Below are 19776 nucleotides of genomic sequence, written 5' to 3'. Positions count from 1 at the left end.
ATTTTGCCCTGTCTTTGTGGCCAGCTCCCTCTTGGTTCTTTAACGCACATCTCCTTGTGCGTTGAATATTCAGTTATTCAATGACTCTACCTGTGGTTCTTCCCGTGTGGTGGGCGCAGGGTGCATGGCCAGCGATGGATGGCAGGAACCCAGCCCCGTGGCACTTCCTGTCACGGGCTCAGAATCAGGACTGACGGTCAGACTCCCTCACGGCCCCAGCGTTATTCCTGTACCTGAAAGCAGGCACAAAGGCAAGATTTTCAGGGCAAGTGTTCAATATTCTGTGTAAAAAAACGTCAGTGTTACTGACAGAATGAGCAGCGGGTAGAATGTGAGTCACCTCGGAGGGAGGCTGCCTTTGTGTTCTTCTCAATTGTTCTGTAATAAAAGAGTTTCTAGAGACTGGAAACAGCGGAAAAGATGCACCATTGACACAAATTGTCATGTGCATTGCACAAACAGTTTCTCATTCAGGGGCATTTTCCACAGCCTCTACCTTACCGTCAGTGGCCCAGCCCCCGCCTGGACACCTCCATTGGGTCCATTTGTCATGATTCCACTCTCTACTCCTTCTCTAGGTTCTAGTGTTGTCACCACCTTGCTGGCACTCTTACCCCGGCCACCCTGAACCCCTTCAGACCCTCGGCTGCAGCCTGCTTCCACGCTGCAGAGCCTGAGCACTGCCCTCTCTGTCTGGGAAAGCTGTCCGTGAGCCGCTGAAGCCCCCCGCCCCCAACTTTCTGTCAACCCTGGAATCTGGCTCAGCTGTCCTCGGGGAGGCCCTCTCTTGTGTCTCTGGTCCTTTGACACATGGTCAGTTCATTGCAGGTTTACTCACTTATGTCCCTGTGTTAGCTGCCTGTACCTGGGGACAGCGACAATGCCAACTCTGTCCACTCTTGTATGGAAAAGCTCAGCAAAGGGCCTGGCAGACAGCTGTGTCCAATGCATAGTTGTTGACTGAATAAAAACAAAGCCGCTGACTCTCCCTAATCCTAGACCCTCATCTTCATACCAGCCTGATTTTTAGCCACTCACCCACTTGCTGAAGCCTGGAACCTACCAGAGCTGGTTTGCCCATAGCCCCTGTGCAAGCCTCGGGCTACCTTGTCTCTGACCTGTGCCTCAGGGTGCAGTGTTTCCTGGACACTCCCCTAACATCACCTTTGCCTCTCCCGGCGCAGTGCCAGCCTTCCAGACCCAGGTCCAACCAAGACCTCTGTAAAGCTTTCCTGGCCGCATCAACCTTAAAGTAATGAACGTAGGAGAGAGAAATTTGTAACAATTGTGGAAATTACTGTGGTGATTGTGAAAATGAATAATAGGGCTTTTCTTATTGCCTTGAATTACGTTAGCTCTTCCACTTTTTAATTTTCACCCTTTTGCTCAGCATCCCCGGTGGACTAGAGGCTTTGTCCCAGCAGGAGCCTTGCCACCCCCCCGGAATCTGAGCCCTTCACTGGACCCAGCTCCGTGGCCTGCAGACAGGAAGCCCCCAGTGAACACATGCTGGCGTGGTGTGAATTCACCCCCCTGCCTCTCCTCTCCTTTGTGCTTCCCAGGAGGGGCAATGCAACAGGCATTGCAACAGTCATCCCCAGCATCACAGGGCAGAAACTCTCCACAAAAGTCTCAAACTAAACTGAGAGAGACATTATTCACTTCCAAGTGCTTCAAACAGCAAAAGAGTAAGGCTGAGGACAAGAAAAGTATTGACGACTGGTAAATATTTAAGGAGTAACCGAGTCAATGCCAAGCATGCTGAGCTCTGAGCCAAACCACATTCAGGAAGAGATCAACGTAGAGCACAAAAGACTTAGGTTTGCACATTTGCTTGAAAATGTAAGCAGTTACTAAGTAAAAATTAAAAGATGATTGGCTAGGTGTGGTGGCTCATTCCAGCACTTTGAGAGGCCGAAGCAGGAGGATCACTTGAGGCCAGGAAGCTGAGACAGCCTGGGCAATATAGCAAAACCCTGTCTCTACAAAACATTTTTAAAAATTAGCCAGGCACGGTAGTGTGCACCTGTAATCCCAGCTACTGGGGAGGATGGCCTGAGCCTGGGAGGTGAAGGCTGCAGTGAGCTGCGTTTGCACCACTGCACTCCAGCCTGGGTGACAGAGTGAGACCTTATCTCAAAAGGAAAAAAAAAAATTGAAATGGGTTGCTTTATTAGGAAAGTCATATTCATGGCCCTAAAACTTTCAAAGAAATTGTCACATATGGTACAAGAAGATATATTCAATTTGCTTTGTCTTCCTCTTCAGGTCAATCACATAATCTTTGTAAAATTCACTTCCATTCCTTTTGAATGGGACTTGTGCTTCTCAACTGGAATGATACTTTTCATCATAAAGTTAGAGAGGGATCTTGGCTAACTTTTTTTCCAGAGAAGCAGACTCTTTTCAGGACAAAGCACTCAGCATATTTTAGAGACACAGATCATAGCGTGTGTTTGCCAGAAGGCACACAGCTATTGGAGGGAGATGGGAGAAATTTCACCTCTTTCTTTTACACTAATTCCTAAGGAGGAGTTTGTGAAGATTGGAGTGTCATAAGAAATACATGCATAAATGCTGTAATTATATTATTAGTTAAAGGCTTAACTAGTAAGACAGATGAATCCATTTCAAGTCTAAACAATAAAATGACAAACCATAAAGGTGGTTCTCAAATTACTTCATGGGGGAGATAGAAAGCTGTGTTCTGAAAGTATTGTATTTGCAAAATGCCTGAAGCAAACAAAACATGCTGCTGAGGGAATTCATTTCCAGAATTCAAATTTTTGAAACAGCTATGAACAGTTATTGCCAACACTAGCACATTATTTATATCCTGCTAGCTTAGAAGTTTTTAAAAACTAGATAAGTTTAATTTCAAATTGTAACTTCTTAGGACTGAAAGTCTCCTGATGTCTAAAATGTGACCTATAATTTCACAGGAGAAAAAAATGATATTTTTGGTAAATGTAAGCCCATTACTGGATAAATCTTCTAAATATGTAAGTTTTTTATGCGAGAAAGATGTGAAGACAAAAAAATTTCCAACTAGTGGATCATGAAACATAAAGCAGTGGTTCAGTGGGTTAGTATAATATTTTAAGAATAATGACCAACCACTGTGAAGGGGAAAAATATTCATAGAGTACTTTTTCTGACTGTGAGTCATGCTTAGAATTTCCTTACCCAATCAAATACATATATTCACCATCTGCCTTTACATTTCACATTTAAAACGTTAATTCAGGCTAGGTGCAGTGGCTCATGCCTGTAATCTCAGCACTTTGGGAGGCTGAGGCAGGAGGATCACTTGAGTCCAGGAGTTCAAGACCAGCCTGGGCAACATAGCGAGACTGCGTCTTTACAAAATAAAAATTTAAAAATTAGCCAGATGTGGTGGCATGCACTTGTAGTTCCAGCTGTTCCAGAGGCTGAAGTGGGAGATTGCTTGAGGAGTTTGAGACTGCTGTGAACTATGATCACACTGCTGTACTCCAGCCTGGGCAATAGAGCGAGACCTTGTCTCTAGAGGAAAAAAAGCAAAACAAAACTTTAATGCATTTTGAATTTATTTTGTGTAAGACATAAGATAGGAAATTTATTTTTTTCTAAATGATAATGCATTGCAATATACTATTTCTCCAGTTATTGAGATTATGATATCATAAATTCTTACAGAAACTTGAGTACATTTCTAAAGTTTCTATTGAGTTCCAGTGATTGGTCTATTTATTTGTTGACCAAAAAAAATTGTTTTGCTTATTAGACTGTAAATTGATGTTTACTATCTAGTAAGAGGATACTTCTCCTCCAAAATTAAATGTTATTTTACTGAGAAAATCTTGTATATTCAAGCAAATGTATTGTTCTAGATAAATCAGGACAATTTTGGTAAGTTCAAGAACAAAACTCCAACGGAGTTCTATAAATTTAAATGTATTATATTACATTTTTAGATTCTATAAATGGAATTTATCAACTTGTGCTAAATACATAGAAGAATTAATACAGGAAGTCCTAGCCAGAGCAATCAGGCAAAAGAAAGAAACAAAAAGACATTCAGATTGGAAAAGAGGAAATCAAAACTATCTGTTTGTTGGTGATATAATTATATACCTAGAAAACCCTAAAGACTCCTAGATCTCATCAATAAACTCAGTAAACTCTCAGGTTATAAAATCAGTGTAGGGAAATCCATAGCAATGCTATACAACAACAATGACCAAGCTGAGAATGAAATTAAGAACTCAATTCCTTTTACAATAACCACAAAAAAGCTAGGAATATACTTAACCACAAAGGTGAAATATGTCTACAAGGAGAACTACAAAATACTGCTAAAAGAAATAATAGATGGTACAAATAAATAGAAGTACATCCCATGCTTATAGATTAGAAAAATCAATATTCTGAAAATGGCCATACCCCCCAAAGCAATCTACAGATTCCATGCAATTCCTATTAATATACCAACATCATTTTTCATAGAATTAGAAAAACAATCCTAAAATTCACATGAAACTAAAAAAGAGCCTGAATATCCAAAACAATGCTAAATGAAAAGAGCAAATTTGGAGGCGTCATATTACCTGAGTTCAAATTATACGACAAGGGCTGTAGTAACCAAAACAGCATGTTATTGGTATAAAAGTAGATACATAGACCCATGGAACAGAATAAAGAACCATAAATAAAGCCAGATACTTACAATCAATTGATCTTTGACAAAGAACACAAAAACGTAAACTGGTGAAAGGACACCCTATTCAATAAATGATGCCGGGAAAATCGGATAGCCGCATGTGGAAGAATGAAGCTGGATCTCTGTCTCTCACCATATACAAAAATTAACTCTACAAGGATTGAAGACTTAAATCTAAGACCTGAAACCATAAAAAAATTCTAGAAGAAAACCTAGAAAAAACTCTTCTGGACATTGGCCTGGGCAAAGAATTTAAGACTGAGATCCCAAAAGCAAATGCAACAAAAACAAAAATAAATAAATGGGATGTAATTAAACTAAAAAGCTTCTCCACAACAAAAGAAATAACAAAGTAAACAGACAACCTACACAATGGGAGAAAATATTTGCAACGTATGGCTCTGACAAAGAACTAATATCCAGAATCTACAAGAACTCAAACAAATCAGCAAGAAAAAATATAATCTTATTAAGAAGTGAACAAGTGCCATGAGTAGACAATTCTCAAAAGAAGACATTCATGCAGCCAACAAATATATGAAAAAATGCTCAACATCACTAATCATCAGGGAAATACAAATTCAAACTAGAGTGAGATACCACCTTACCCCAACCAGAATGGCCATTATTAAAAAGTCAAAAAACAATAGATGTTGGAATGGATGTGATGAAAAGCGAACATTCATACATTGCTAGTGGGGATGTAAATTAACACATTCTCTATGGAAAACAGTTTGGAGATTTCTCAAAGAACTAAAAGTAAATCTACCATTCAACCCAGCAATCCCTCTATTGTGTATCTACCTGAAGGAAAAGAAGTCATTAAATCAAAAAGTCAACTGGACATGTATGTTTATCAAAGCACAATTCACAATTGCAAAGATATGGAATCAACCTAAGTGCCCATCATACAATGAATGGATATAGAAAATATGATATGTATATATACACCATATATATACACGATATATATATCATATATATAACCATATATATATATATCATGAAATACTACTTAGCCGTAAAAAAATGAAATAATGTCTTTTTCAACAGCTTGGATTGAACTACAGGCCATTATCCAATGTGAAGTAACTCAGGAATGGAATGGAAAACCAAATATCACATGTTCTCACTTATAAGTGGAAGCTGAGCTATGGGTATGCAAAGGCGTACAGAGTGGTATAGTGGATGTTGAAGACTCAGAAGGGGGGAGGGTGGGTAAGCGTGAGGGATAGAAAACTAACTATAAGGTACAACATACACTACTTGGGTGATGGGTACAATAAAATCTCAGACTTCACCACTATACAGTTCATCCGTGTAACCCCAAACCACTTGGACTCTTAAAGCTATTGAAATTAAAAATTTAAAGTTAAAACACAAAATAAATTCAAAAAATAAATAGACATAGGTTTGATATCTATAATATGTAAATAGCTTTAATAAATTAAAAGATTATAAACAATCCATTAGAAAGGAAATATGTAAATAAATCATGCATATCCATACTATGAAATCCTATGTAGGAGTTAAAAATGAGATATAACTATACAACCGTAAAAAGAACTCCTAAATGTGTTCTTGAATGGAAAGCAACCTGGGGAATAGCATATTCAGTATGATTCTATTTTTATGAAAATTATATGTTTGTGTTTAGATGTAAATGTACAACTAAAAGTATGTGAAGTTGCCGATGAGCGGAGCATGAGAGAGGCTTCAAATCATATTTTATTACGTAAATTTTGTGGTTCTATAATTAAAAAAAAGAATACATGTCTCCAATCCAGAAGAATGCTGTCTTATTCAAAAATTTTATGTCTTGAAGTAAAGTGTTAATTACTTTTCAGTGACTCTGCACATTTTTTAAGTTTATTGCTAGTATTTACATATTTTTAAATGAAAATATGTAGTTTTTTTAGCTTTTCAAGTTATTTCTGCTATGTTGGAAAAATATTGATTTCTGTGTCTTGGATTGCTAACCAACCATCCAATTAGAGTTTGTTATCAATTAAAGTAGTGTTAATCAATTGATTCCCTTGGATTTTTCAGATAGGCAATCAAATCATCTGCAAAGACAGATAGTATCATTTCCTACTTTGCAGTATGCAGCTTCATATTTTTCTTGTCTTATTGCATTATCTAAAATCATTAGACAATGCAAATGCAAATCAATGATGAACCATATGAGTAATAGTAGGCATTTTCTGTTGTTCTTGATTTTAATGAAAATAATTATATTCTTTAATTATTAAATATTCTTTAGTTGCTGGTTCCAGTGGGTTATTATGTTATTAAGAAAATGATATTCTATCCCTAGTTCTAGAAGCTTTTTAAAATTCAGAAAGAAATACTCTCAAGTACCTTTATTATATTTATCAAAATATCCTAGTCTTTCTCTCCTGACCTTTTTATTCATTCAAGAATTATAGAGAGGCTTCATTTATGTTAAATCACATTCACATTCAAGCAATAAAATCTGTTTAGGCATGCTATATTATTACTAGACTATACTGCTAGACAATATACAGTAATATTTTATTAAAAGTTTCACTTCTGTGATACTCCTGTAGTTTAAATCATGGCATTTGTTTTTAAAGGTATCATCATGATTATTTGTAAGAATTATCTGGCCATCCCAACATTGAAGACAGATTTTTGATAAATTTTAAATTTTCAAGAGCCCTTTCTGGTGTTCTAGTTCTTAAAAAATCCATTTGAATTATTTGCACCTTTATAACAAAATGTCTATTTCATCAGCGATTTCAAGTTTATATAGCAGCTGGCATGTTACCTTAGGGAAAATAAAATGATACAAATATTTGATTAATGTAAAAGAAGTCATGAAATGAGGAAAAAGGAACACAAAGCAGATGAATCAAACAGAAAGAAAATAGTAACATGGTAGATATAAATATATCAGTAATTATGTTAAACATAAATGGTCTAAATGCTCCAAGAAAAAGACTTAAGATCGTCAGTTGAGGCTATTAAAACCAGCTATATGCTGCTTCCAAGAGATAATAATTTAAATATCAGGCACAAAAAGATTGAATGTAAAATGAGGAGAAAAGGTATGCCAGGAAAACCAAACCAAAGCTAGTATAAATATACATATATATATATTCTTTTTTTTTTTTTTTTTTTTTTGAGACAAATTCTCACTCTGTCATCCAGGCTGGAGTGCAGTGGTGCAATCTCAGGTCACTGCAACCTCTGCCTCCCAGGCTCATGCAATCCTCCAACCTCAGCCTCTCAAGTAGCTGGGCCACAGGCATGCACCACCACACTCTGCTAATTTTTTGTATTTTTGGTAGAAAAGGGGTTTTGCCATGTTGTCCATCCTAGTGTAGAACTCCTGGAATCAAGTGATCTAGCCACCTTGGCCTCCCAAAGTGCTGGGATTATAGGCATAGAAAGCTAGTATATTTATACTAATATCGGACAGAGTTGACTTTAAGGCAAGAAGTGTTACTGAAGATAAACATTTGAAAATTATAATGGGGTCAGTTCACTAGGAAGATATCATAAATTTTAATCTGCATCAATCTAATAACAGAACTTCAAAATATATGTAGAGCAAAACTAACAAAATATGAAGAACAAGTAAATAAATTCACAGCCATAATGGTAGATTTTAACACATTTATTTCAAAGCAGATAATTTGAATAATACAATTAGCAAGGTTGGCCTAATTATCATTTATAGAATACTGCACTCTAAATCCATATTATACACATTCTTTTTAATTGCATGTGAAACATTTACCAGAATTGATTACAGCTGGTCAGTAAATCAAGCTCCCAAAATTTCAAAAAATTTAAATAATGAAGATAATTTTCTCAGAAAGTTAGCTTGGGAAAAAAGAAACTGGAAAATCCCTACTTGTTTGAAAATTAAGCTATACAGTTCTAATAACCTGTGGGTGAAAGAAGATATCAGAAAGAATATTAGAGAATATTTGGAACTGAGTGATAAAGACTATATGACATATGAAAACGTCGCAAAGATTTTAAGCCATTGATAAGGTTTGGTTGTGTCCCCACCCAAATCTCATCTTGAGTTGTAGTTCCCACAATCCTCATGTGTTGTGGGAGGCACCTAGTGGGAGGTAATTGAATCATGGGGGCAGTTTCCCCCATACTGTTCTCATGATAGTGAGGGAGTCTCATGAGATCTGATGGTTTTATAAGCTTCTGGCATTTCCCTGCTGGCACTCATTTATCTCTCCTGCTGCCCTATGAAGAGGTGCTTTCTGCCATGATTGTAAGTTTCCTGAGGCCTCCCCAGCCATGCAGAACTGTGAGTCAATTAAACTTCTTTTCTTTATAAATTACTCAGTCTCAAATATTTCTTCATAGCAGTGTGAGAATGGACTAAAACAGCCATTCTTAAAATAAAAATGCACAACCTGAAATTCATATATTACAATGAAAAAAAAAATGACCAAAAGTCAATCTTAGTTTTTATCATAACCTCGAGAAACTGGAAAAAGAATAACGAATTTTTAAAAATAGAAGAGGCTGGGCGTGATGGCATATGCCTGTAATCTCAGCACTTTGGGAGTCCAAGGTAGGCGAATCACAAGGTTAGGAGTTGGAGACCAGCCTGGCCAACATGGTGAAACCCCGTCTCTACTAAAAATACAAAAAAAATTACCTAGGCATGGTGGTGGGCGCCTGTAATCCCAGCTGCTCGGGAGGCTGAGGCACGAGAATTGCTTGAAACTGGGGGGCGGAGATTGCAGTGAGCCGAGATCAAGCCACTGCACTCCAGCCCAGGCGACAGTGCAAGACTCTGTCTCAAAAAATATAAAATAAATAAATAAAAATAGAAGAAAGAATGCAATAAAAAACCAGGGCAGCAATCAATGAAATAGAAGGCAAATGTACAATACAGATAATCAACAAAGCAAAAAATGCTCATTCTTTGAAAATGAATACACACATACAATAAAATTGATCAAGAAAAAGAAAAAAGGAACCAACATCAGGAATAGAGAAAGGGAAATTACTGTACATCCTACAGCCATCCATCTTACACAAACTCTTTCAGAGAATGAAGAAGAAGAGGCAGCTTCCAAGTCACATTTGAAGCCAATGTAACCTTGAACCAAAATCTGTCAAGTATGTTACAAGAAAGGAAAATTATGGGCCAATCTCTTTTAGGACTATCAAGGCAAAAATCCTAAATAAAATATAAGCTAAATCTAGCGATATATAAAAATGATGATACATCAGGTCTAATGTGAGTTTATGACAATATAAGATGGGTTTAATATTTGAAAGTCGATCTATGTAATTTCTACATTAACATAAAAAGGGGAAAAATATATTATCATCTAGGTAGATACAGAAAAGTTTTAAAAATAAGATTTAACACCTATTTGTGATTAAAAAGAAAACACAAAAAACTAATGGAAATCAGAAATAGCATGGTACGTCTGTAATTTAATTTAAAAATTAGCAAAAAAACCAAAGTAAACCTGTTAATGATAAAATATTAAAACTTTTTCTCATGAAATTAGAAATGAGACACAGATATCCATTATCACACTTCTATTCACCCTTGTATTGGAGGTCCTATCCAGTGTGATAAGCCAAGAAAAATGAATAAATAAAGGCAAAAGAATTATAAAGAAATAAATAAAACTCATTATTCGCTGATAACATAATTGTGTGCATAGATAATCCAAAGAAATCTACACAGTATTCAAATCAATAAGCAAATTTAGCAAGGGTACAGAATACAAAGTCAGTACACAAAACAATCAATTGTATTTCTGCATACTAACAATAAATAAGTAGAAAATTGATTTTTAAAAATATATTATTTACAATATCATAAAAGTAAAATACCTACAAATAGATATATCAAAAGATGTATAGGACTTTTACACTGAAAACTGCAAAACTCTTTAGAGAAATTAAAGAATATTTATGTAAATGGAGGAATACGTCATCTCCATGGATTGGAAAAACCAATATTGCAATCTGTCGCCCAGGCTGGAGTTCAGTGACATGATCTCGGCTCACTGCAACCTCTGCCTCCTGAGTTCAAGTGATTCTCCTGCCTCAGCCTCCTGAGTACCTGGGATTACAGGCGCCGCAATTCCCTCAAATTGATCTACGGGTTAAATGCAGTCCTAAGTAAAATTCCCACATTATTATTGTGGAAATTAGCAAGCTGATTCTAAAATGCATATAGAAATGCAAAATGCTAAGATTAGCCAAGAGAATCTTGAATTAAACGAACAAAATTGTGGACCTCTGTCCCTTCAACTTCCAGCCTGTTAGTATCAGTTTTTTGTAGGCATGACTCATAAATGGCACTTGCCTGTATGTGTGCGTGTGTGTGTGTGTGTGTGTGTGTGTGTGTGGTGTTTTTTTGTTTGTTTGCTTTTGTAGAGATGGGTCTTGCCATGTTACCCAGACCAGTCTCAAACTCCTGGACTCAAGCAATCCTCCTGCCTCAGCCTCCCAAAATGCTGGGATTACAGGCATGAGCCACTGCTCCCAGCCACTTGCTTGTGCTTTGTTTTAGGGAACTTTCTGAAAGTTTTCTTTCTTACATGGATACTTATACCATCTATTTTTTAAAAATCTTATGGATACATTTTTGCTTGCTTCTATTATCTTGTTCTTTGGATTTATCTTCCACTTCCTTATGGTTTCATCCTTTGTCTTTTAATTAATTAATTTTTTTGCGTGTTGAGGAGGCACTTTATATTCTCTACTACTTTGAAGTTATACATCTTGGCTTTTAATTCTAGAAATGGTTATATTGGTGATTTTTAAATATAAGCGTCTTCCTTAATTTTCAGAGTTAACATTCAAATGCTTTTACAAATTTACCACCTAGTGCCCCAATCCACCCAATTGCCCGTTGTATACCTGCACACACACACACATACTCCACAATGATTTTAATTGTCTTCTCTTTGCCACTTCTCCACATGTTTAACAGAATCTGGCATCTCATATGCAGTTATTTAACTGCACTGTTATTTTATTTTACATTCCAAATCTTCTCTTTTGAGAATAATTTTGTTCTTTGTATTCTAACAGTCTTGTGCTCGCTCCCAGCCTTGTCTACAACTTTGTCTTTCTCAGTGCTGGCTTTTGCTTTGTCTCAGCCAGTAGGAGCACATTTTCATGTAACTCATTCTGCTGAAAACTTGAGTATTCAGTACACATTGGCAGAGTCTGTTATGGGTTGTTTTGGCTGCTTCCATTGACTAAAAATTAAAGTGAAATAAACTAAAAACATAAAATAATAGAATAAGTGTATTAAAACAGTCAAAAAGTTTTAAAAATAAAAGAAAAATAATTAGGGAAGAGTTTACCTTCTAGAGATCCAAAAATACTGTAAGAATGTTGTATTCCCAGAATCTTATATCTAGTAAATTATTATTATTGTTATCATGATTATATTGAGATGGAGTTTTTCTCTTATCGCCCAGGCTGGAGTGCAATGGCACAATCTCAGCTCACTGCAACCTCCACCTCCCGGGTTCAAGCGATTCTCCACCCTAGCCTCCTGAGTAGCTGGGATTACAGGCATGTGCCACCATGCCCAGCTAATTTGTATTTTTAGTAGAGATGGGGTTTCACCATGTTGGACAGTCTGGTCTCGAACTCCTGACCTTAGGTGAGCCACCTGCCTCAGCCTACCAAGTCGTGAGCCACCGTGCCTGGCTTCATATATAGTAAATTAATAAGCACACAGAGAACACTAAAACAGACCCAGATAGCCGTGGAACCTAGTAGATGAAAAGAGGTAGTATTTCAAATACCTGAGGAAAATACAAATGATTGGCTTTTCTTTAAGAAAAAAGAAATAAAGTTGTATCTCTATTTCCCAATGCACACCCAAATTTCAGATGTATTAGAGATTAGATATTTTAAAGTGAAACTACAAAGTTTAGATGTAATTATAGGAGGGTGTTTATTAGGCAATCTTTTTCTGATAGACTTTTGGGTTTAAAAAAGCCTTTCCTACTTCTAAGACATAAATACTGAGCACATTTTCTTGCTGAAAGGAAAAAGTTAAAAGACAAACACAAAGAGAGAAAATATTTGCAACTTATCCAACATATAAGCAATATATTTAATATATAAAGATCTATATCAAATCGATAAGAAAAAAATGAACATTTCCAGTAGAAAAAAGTGGGCAAAGTTTGATGTTATCTATTGTTGCTAAGATGTGGGTAGCATCTTGTGTGTGAAGTGCATTCGACAGTGTCTATGAAACCTAGACATCCTTCTACCGCTGAGGGTCTATCCTACAGAAACACAGCCATATGTGGCCAAAGCGACATGGATATGAGTATTCATTGATCATTTCTAGTAGTGGAAATGCAAAGATAATAAGTATGCATATGTTGATAATAGACTAAATACAATATGTTCACCCATACAAAGGATTACCATAAAACTTTTTAAAAAGATAATGTTATAGGAATTATTGATATCAATCTTTTTTTTTTTAGATGGAGTCTTGCTCCATCGCCCAGGCTGGAGTGCAGTTGCGCGATCTTGGCTCACTTCAAGCACCGCCTCCCGGGTTCATGCCATTCTCCTGCCTCAGCCTCCTGATCAAGTTTTTAAAAATACATACTTTATATAATTTCAGTTGGCCAAAAAAGTGAAGTACACACACACACACACGCACACACACACACACACACACAGAGTATAGAGAACATTTGGTGTATTAATTTTCTATTGCTGCTGTAAAAAATTACCTCAAACTCAGTGACTTAAAACCACATAAATTTATTACATTATAGTTCTGGAGGTCAGAAGTCCAGAATGAGTTTCACTGGGCTAAAGTGAAGGTGTTGGTAGGGCTGCTTTCTTCTGAAGGTTCTAAAGAGAGGGTCCCTTTCCTTGCCTTTTTTAGCTTCCAGTGTGGCCTGTATTCCTTGGCTTGTGGCCTGTTCCTCCCTCTTCACAGCGCATCACCTAGTCCTCTGCGTCCAGCATCACGTGACCTTCTCCTCTCCAACCTGCCTGCCTCCCTCTTAAAGGACCCTTGAGATGACACCGGGTCCTCCTGGAAAATCCAAAGTAATCCCCAATCTCGAGATCCTTAATTTAATCATAGCTGCAAAATTTCTTTTGCCATGTAAGGTCACAATCACAGGTGCCAGAGATTAGGACAATGACATATTTGGGGCTATTTTTCAGTTGACCACAGTTAGGAATAACTACATAAACAAACCAGCAGCTACCTCAGAGGTGAGAGATTTGAAGTCAGGAGAAGTATTTAAATCTCTCTCTCCCCCGTCCCCCAGCTAATAAAATGTTTTTTCTAATAAAAAACATAAAACAAAAATATAGAAGAAATATAAAATGAATAATATAATAATGTGGTCTAGAGGCAGAGGTCTCTCAGATTTTCCAAACGTCAGTGCCAGGAGCTCTGAGCGTAATCCCTGAGATGTGGGAGAGCTGGAGGGACATCTCCTATTCATCTGAGCCTGCTGTGCGTGTGTGAGGGTGCGTGAGTGAATGTGTGTGTGCACGTATGCATGAATATGTGCGTCGGGAGTGAGAGAGTGTGTAGGTGGGTGTGACTGAGTGTGAGTGATATTGAGCATAGATATGAGTGTGTGTGAATGCTTGTGAATGTGTGAGTGCATGTGCGAATGTGTGCGGGTGGGTGTGTTTTCGTTTGTATTTTGGGTGTGGAGAGAAGGAGGAAATAGCTCCATTGAAGAAGCATCATATTTTTTAAAAAGCTTTAATGAAAGTGGTGAAGGGAAACCTGATTGCGTATTTAAGTGGTCCTAAAACCAAGGGCAGCTTTCTGCTAAGGCCTTTACATGCCAAGCTGCCAATCTTCAGAAACTCCGGCTGGAGCATCCACATTTCACAGGCAAGAGGAGCGAGGTTCAGGGGGTTAAATACCCGTCCCAGCGTTTCAGATACAGGCGGTGTGAGCCTAAAGCCGGCCCCTCACAGCTGTGCAGCGCTGGCTCCGAGCTGGCTCTGCCCCGGGCGCTGTCCTAAAGGTTAGCTGCTCCGCTGTGCCGAGCGTGCAGATGAATGCTCTCAGTAGAAATGGGCATTTAAACGTTAACGGATGCACTTTCATCTTTTCTGTACATTTCAGTTGTTAGAGGGTGTGATCTATTTTTAAATGTATTCGCATATAATGATTATTCTCTTGAATCTGGTGTTTCTGAGCCTGTTTTACCAAAATGCTTTCTAGAACCTGGAATGCCGTTTTATTAGGAAGCGCATCCGGGTCGAAGAACCAGGGGCGCTGTCCATGGTGTTAAAACACCTCGCTCAAACCTCAGAAAGTTTTTCTGCTTTTCAGAGGGGCTGTGTGTGAGCAGCAGGGAACAACTTTCAGCTTATAATTCGGGACTTACAGGAAAGAAAAGAAAATGCCTACTCTCCTAAGAGAAATCTGATTATCTGCCGGCATAAATGTTGGTTGACCTTGACTCTTCTCTTTGAATGCCTGAAAACCTGAACAAGGCAGTTGGGGCCAGGACAGCCCAGAAAGGCAGGTTTGAGTGGGGGTCCTGGCATTTACAGAAACATTCTAGTGTCCATGGTGATCCTACCGGAAAGCCAGTGTCAAGAACCACTGAGCCCCAGGACGCAGGTTTCCTTGCCTCTATCAAGATACAGGCCCCGCTACAGTACTGCTGAGAGCAAGAAATAGAAGCACCTGCAAGACAGTGCAGCCCTCACAAGCTAGACATTTGATGTCATGGGAAAACTTGCACCCAGGCAGTTGAGTGCACTTGTTCAGCAGACCTGTTGGGGAAAATGGGAAGAGGGAGCATATCTGGCTGACCTTGAGGACAGAAAGGAACTCTCATCAAAATTACTTGACCAAGAGAACATTCCAGGTGCCCAACTCTGCCAAACATAATAGCAAATATGTACCAGGAAAGTAAGAAAAACTTATGGGTTAAAACTGTACCGAGTCCTCCCTTCATTTCCATCTAGCTTGACCCAGACCCCTTACAGTGGTCCCGCTGATCTGGTGTGGCTGCCTCTCCCACCCTCAACTTTGGAGCACTGTCAATGCCTCCAGAAGGCCAGGCTCCTCCTGCCTGGAGCACCAGGCTATTATTTCCTATCTGGAAGCCCTGGAGGGATTGGCTCCTTCCCACCTTTCTCACCTGCCCTGCCTCACCTTTGCTATGATGTCACCTTCTTGGAAAGGCCTTCTTTGGCCTCCCTGTCCCTCCCAGCACTGTGCCCCATGAGGTTCACATGTGCATGAATTGGATTCTAATTGCACATTTGTTTTTGTGGGTACTGGCTCATTGGCTTTCTCATCTAGGAGTTGCCCATCAATAGGGGCTTCCACTGCCTACCCAGCAAGTGGTTCCATAAATAACTGTAGCGTGGTGGTGAGGCAGTTAATTTCCTTCAGATATAAGGGCTCAGACAGTAAATGTACACTCAAAAATACTCCTGTTGGGTCAGTCAGTTTTCTGGTTCCTGAACACATCTTGACTGATTTTTCAAAGGCACACATGGCAGCCATCTGACTTGCTTCACACTTGTGATGGGAATTTCATCCCTTTAGGAAATGGGAAATGCCATTGTTACCTGTTTGAGTTTTAGTGACTTTCCCCTAACATGCTCAACTTTAAGGTGCTTTATCACACTACCTATTAAATGTGTTTGTTTTGGAGAGGTTTTTATGGTACCCCAGGAGATAATTTCTGATGACCCTGTCAGAAACACAGGAATGGGGAGAAGAGTGAGCAGCCAGGGTTAGAAATTCATATTTTTATAATCTATGCTATAGAAAAAGTCTTCAGGATCAGTACTCATCTTTCCTGAGACTACTTGCAACAGTTCAAAACTGTCACAAATAGCCTTGAGACATGTGTGGTTTGATCTTTATTTATGAAGTTGTTGAAGGATTCTCAAAATTGCCCAAGGGTCACCTCCTCCCAGAAGCCTTCCCTGACTTTCCTGGAGTGTGGGAAGGTCGTTCCTTCCTCCCCAAAAGCCAACCTCAGAGCTGCCAATGCCCTCCCTCCAGGCTAATCTATCTCCACAATCACCCCTCCACCCTCAGTCATGGTTTTCCTGGCAGCCACCCCCTTCAGACTGTGGGCTCTGTTGGAGTAGAACCCACAGTTTCCTCATCCTCGCATCTCCAGGGCCCACAGCAGGAGTGGCATGCACAAAGATGGAGTGAATCCACCTTGAAAGGAGGGGCAGCACAGGCACAGGGGCCTGGAGGCAGGAACACGAGCATCTGAACTGTCAGCTTCTCTCCTATCCCACCCCAACACATGGCACAGGTGGAAACCCAAGAACCCGTGAGGTTCACCTGGCCCTGGAGTCATGCTCTGAACACAGTGGAGCAGGCACAGGCTGTGCGTCCCACACTGTCTTCTCTGCGGGAAGAAGCACGTCTGGTTCCCCAGGGCCACCCGCAACAGCCTCTGCACAGTGTCTATGTCTCTGCCTGCCCCGGAGGGTCTTTTTGAGATGGAGTCTTGCTCTGTCGCCCAGGCTGGAGTGCAGTGGCACGATCTCGGCTCACTGCAACCTCCGCCTCCCCAGTTCAAGTGATTCTCCTGCCTCAGCCTCCTGAGTAGCTGGTATTACAAGCGCGAGCCACCACGCCCGGCTAATTTTTGTATTTTTAGTAGAGACGGCATTTCGCCATGTTGGCTAGGCTGGCCTCCAACCAGGAGGGTCTTAAACCCTTTCTATGAATTACTCTCCATTGAAATTAGTAATTTTTTGTGTATGTCGTGATATTTTCCAGTTCCAAGTCTTCTGAAAAGGGTAGGACGCTAACTTGTAAAGGTTACTGTGATGGTAAATTTTAGGTGTCAACTTGGCTAGGATACAGTGCCCCTTTGTTTGGTCAAACACTAATGTAGGTGTTGCTGTGAAGGTATTCTGTAGATGTCAGTAAAGGAGATTACCCCGGATAATGTGGTGGGCCTCATCCAATCAGTTGAAGGTCACAGGAGCAAAAACTGAAGTTTCCCAGAGAAGAAATTCTGCCTCAGGACGGCAGCATCATCTCCCACCCGGGTTTCTAGCCTGCTGGCCTGTAGATTCCAGACTTGCCAGCCCCCACAGCTCAGTGAGGTAATGCTTAAAATAAATATATTTATCTATCCATCTATCCATTCTATCTCTCTGGAAAACTCTGACTGATACATGTACATATTTAAAATATAATACAGGTATCAAAACACCTGCATTAGGAATAGACGAACACACCCATATAAAGTATAAGCTTTTTGATAGAGGTATCTGGTTGACTTTCTGTATCAATCAGTTGAATGAAGTCAATTGGGAAATTTCTGTCATTTTTGTTTTTCTTATGTCTCAAGAATCTGAGATGAAATCAAATCACTAATGTGTAATTAATGTTACTTAGCTACATGTTATGATTTGATTATTTATAGAAACTTATTGATATACAACAGTATTAATGTATCACATTTAACTTTACATTGTCTATGCATATGAAACATCTGATTACTACTTGTTTTACAGAATAGTGTCATTTTGCAGGGAAAATTAATATCCTGCTGTTGTTATTGTAGAGGGGATCTAATACCTGGGGATAAATCTCCTCTGTGAGAGTGAATCGAGGCAGAATCAAGAGAAGCAGGTGAGACCCGCTGTGAGTGGGTACCTCGCATCCCACACATCTACCTCCACCTATGAGGAGCCACAGGACCTGCCTGCCTGCCTGGCCGCTCTCCGCAAGCCCACAGAGCCTCTCTGTCCTTAGGCCACACGTGCCCAGCATATGGTGCAAATAACCATTTGTCGAGTGCACTGAACTGAGGCCTCAAGGCAAGCTTACCCCTGTGCAGGGTTAATGACAAACCCAAGGTGGGCAGCCTGGAGCTAGCCACAGTCCAAGCCAAAAGCTCCAGTGACATCTGCTCTGTGTCCAAAAGGTAGAAGGAAAGGAAGGAACACAGTGTGCTAACTTATCTCAAATAAAATAATTACTTATTGCCAACATCAAGTATGAAATGTGAAGCTATTCTGTGCCAGTTACAGAAAAGCTATATTACTATGTATATTACAGAATAAATTACTAAGTTTTGGCTAGAGTATAAAATTTATTTGTCTTAATTTCTAGTAAGTTTTATTTGTTGAAATATAGACTCATAACATTCAAGACAGTGCTGGGTGTCGACTTCTGAACACAGCACACACTGGATAGTGTATGAAACGCTGTGCAACACAACAGGGCAAAAAATTGGAAACCTGCTTTTCTGCAGTAACTTTTCATTTGCCCTAGACAAGGAACATTGCACGGCTTATTTTGACAATGATGCTCTTGTATTCATTGAATAAGTCATCTAATTTGTAAGAATCTACGTTTTATTCCATGTGACTTAATAAAGCATTTTCGTTATGAATAAAAATGTGAACTGCATAAACATTTGTATTTTTTTTGAATTGGTTCTCTTAAGGGGGGGATACGGCGTTTTTTTCCACTGCTTTATACAAATGTAAGGCATAGAATCATTCTCTTAAAAAATTAAAACAAAACGTCATTAATTATTATTTACTTGTCTAAAAATGTCTTTATGACCAACAAATGGAACAGCTTTTGCACTTCAAAGTAAAATCTTCACTTTCACAAATCACCAGCAGCGCAGCAGAGCCAGCCATGGGAGGCAGACGAGGCACGAGACTTCCCAGAGCCTGTCGATCCCCGTCACTTCTGTCTGTCCTGGGGTCTGAGCCCTAGCGTCACCCCTCTAGCCCAATTCCTCTAGTCCCGCCCTTCTATCTCCACCTCTCTAGCCCCACCCCTCTAGCCCCGCCCCTCTGGCCCCACCGCTCTAGCTCCACCTCCGTAGTCCCACTGCTCTAACCCCACACTTCTAGCCTCACTTGTCTAACCCCACCCCTCTAGACCCCACCCCAAACCCACCCCTCTAGCCCCACCCCTCTAGCCCCGCCCCTCTGGCCCCACCGCTCTAGCTCCACCTCCGTAGTCCCACTGCTCTAACCCCACACTTCTAGCCTCACTTGTCTAACCCCACCCCTCTAGACCCCACCCCAAACCCACCCCTTTAGCCCCACCCCTC

The 19776-nt window shown here is 39.6% G+C and overlaps 1 long non-coding RNA gene across 1 annotated transcript in view; it reads left to right on the top strand.

The window, feature by feature from the left end:
• LOC103784337 (uncharacterized) overlaps positions 1 to 19109 on the top strand; it is a 31761-nt gene extending 12652 nt beyond the window's left edge. The window contains exons 4-5 of the long non-coding RNA XR_010112170.1: positions 579 to 17800; positions 18265 to 19109. This is a non-coding gene — a long non-coding RNA (uncharacterized LOC103784337). The remainder of the gene's footprint in view (positions 1 to 578; positions 17801 to 18264) is intronic.
• The last annotated feature ends 667 nt before the right edge of the window (positions 19110 to 19776 follow it).

Source organism: Pan paniscus, chromosome 4 (genome assembly GCF_029289425.2).
Source record: "Pan paniscus chromosome 4, NHGRI_mPanPan1-v2.0_pri, whole genome shotgun sequence".
In the NCBI taxonomy this organism is placed as follows: domain Eukaryota; kingdom Metazoa; phylum Chordata; class Mammalia; order Primates; family Hominidae; genus Pan; species Pan paniscus.
Note: the sequence above shows the minus strand (reverse complement) of the source record. Positions and strands in the feature narration are given on the sequence as shown.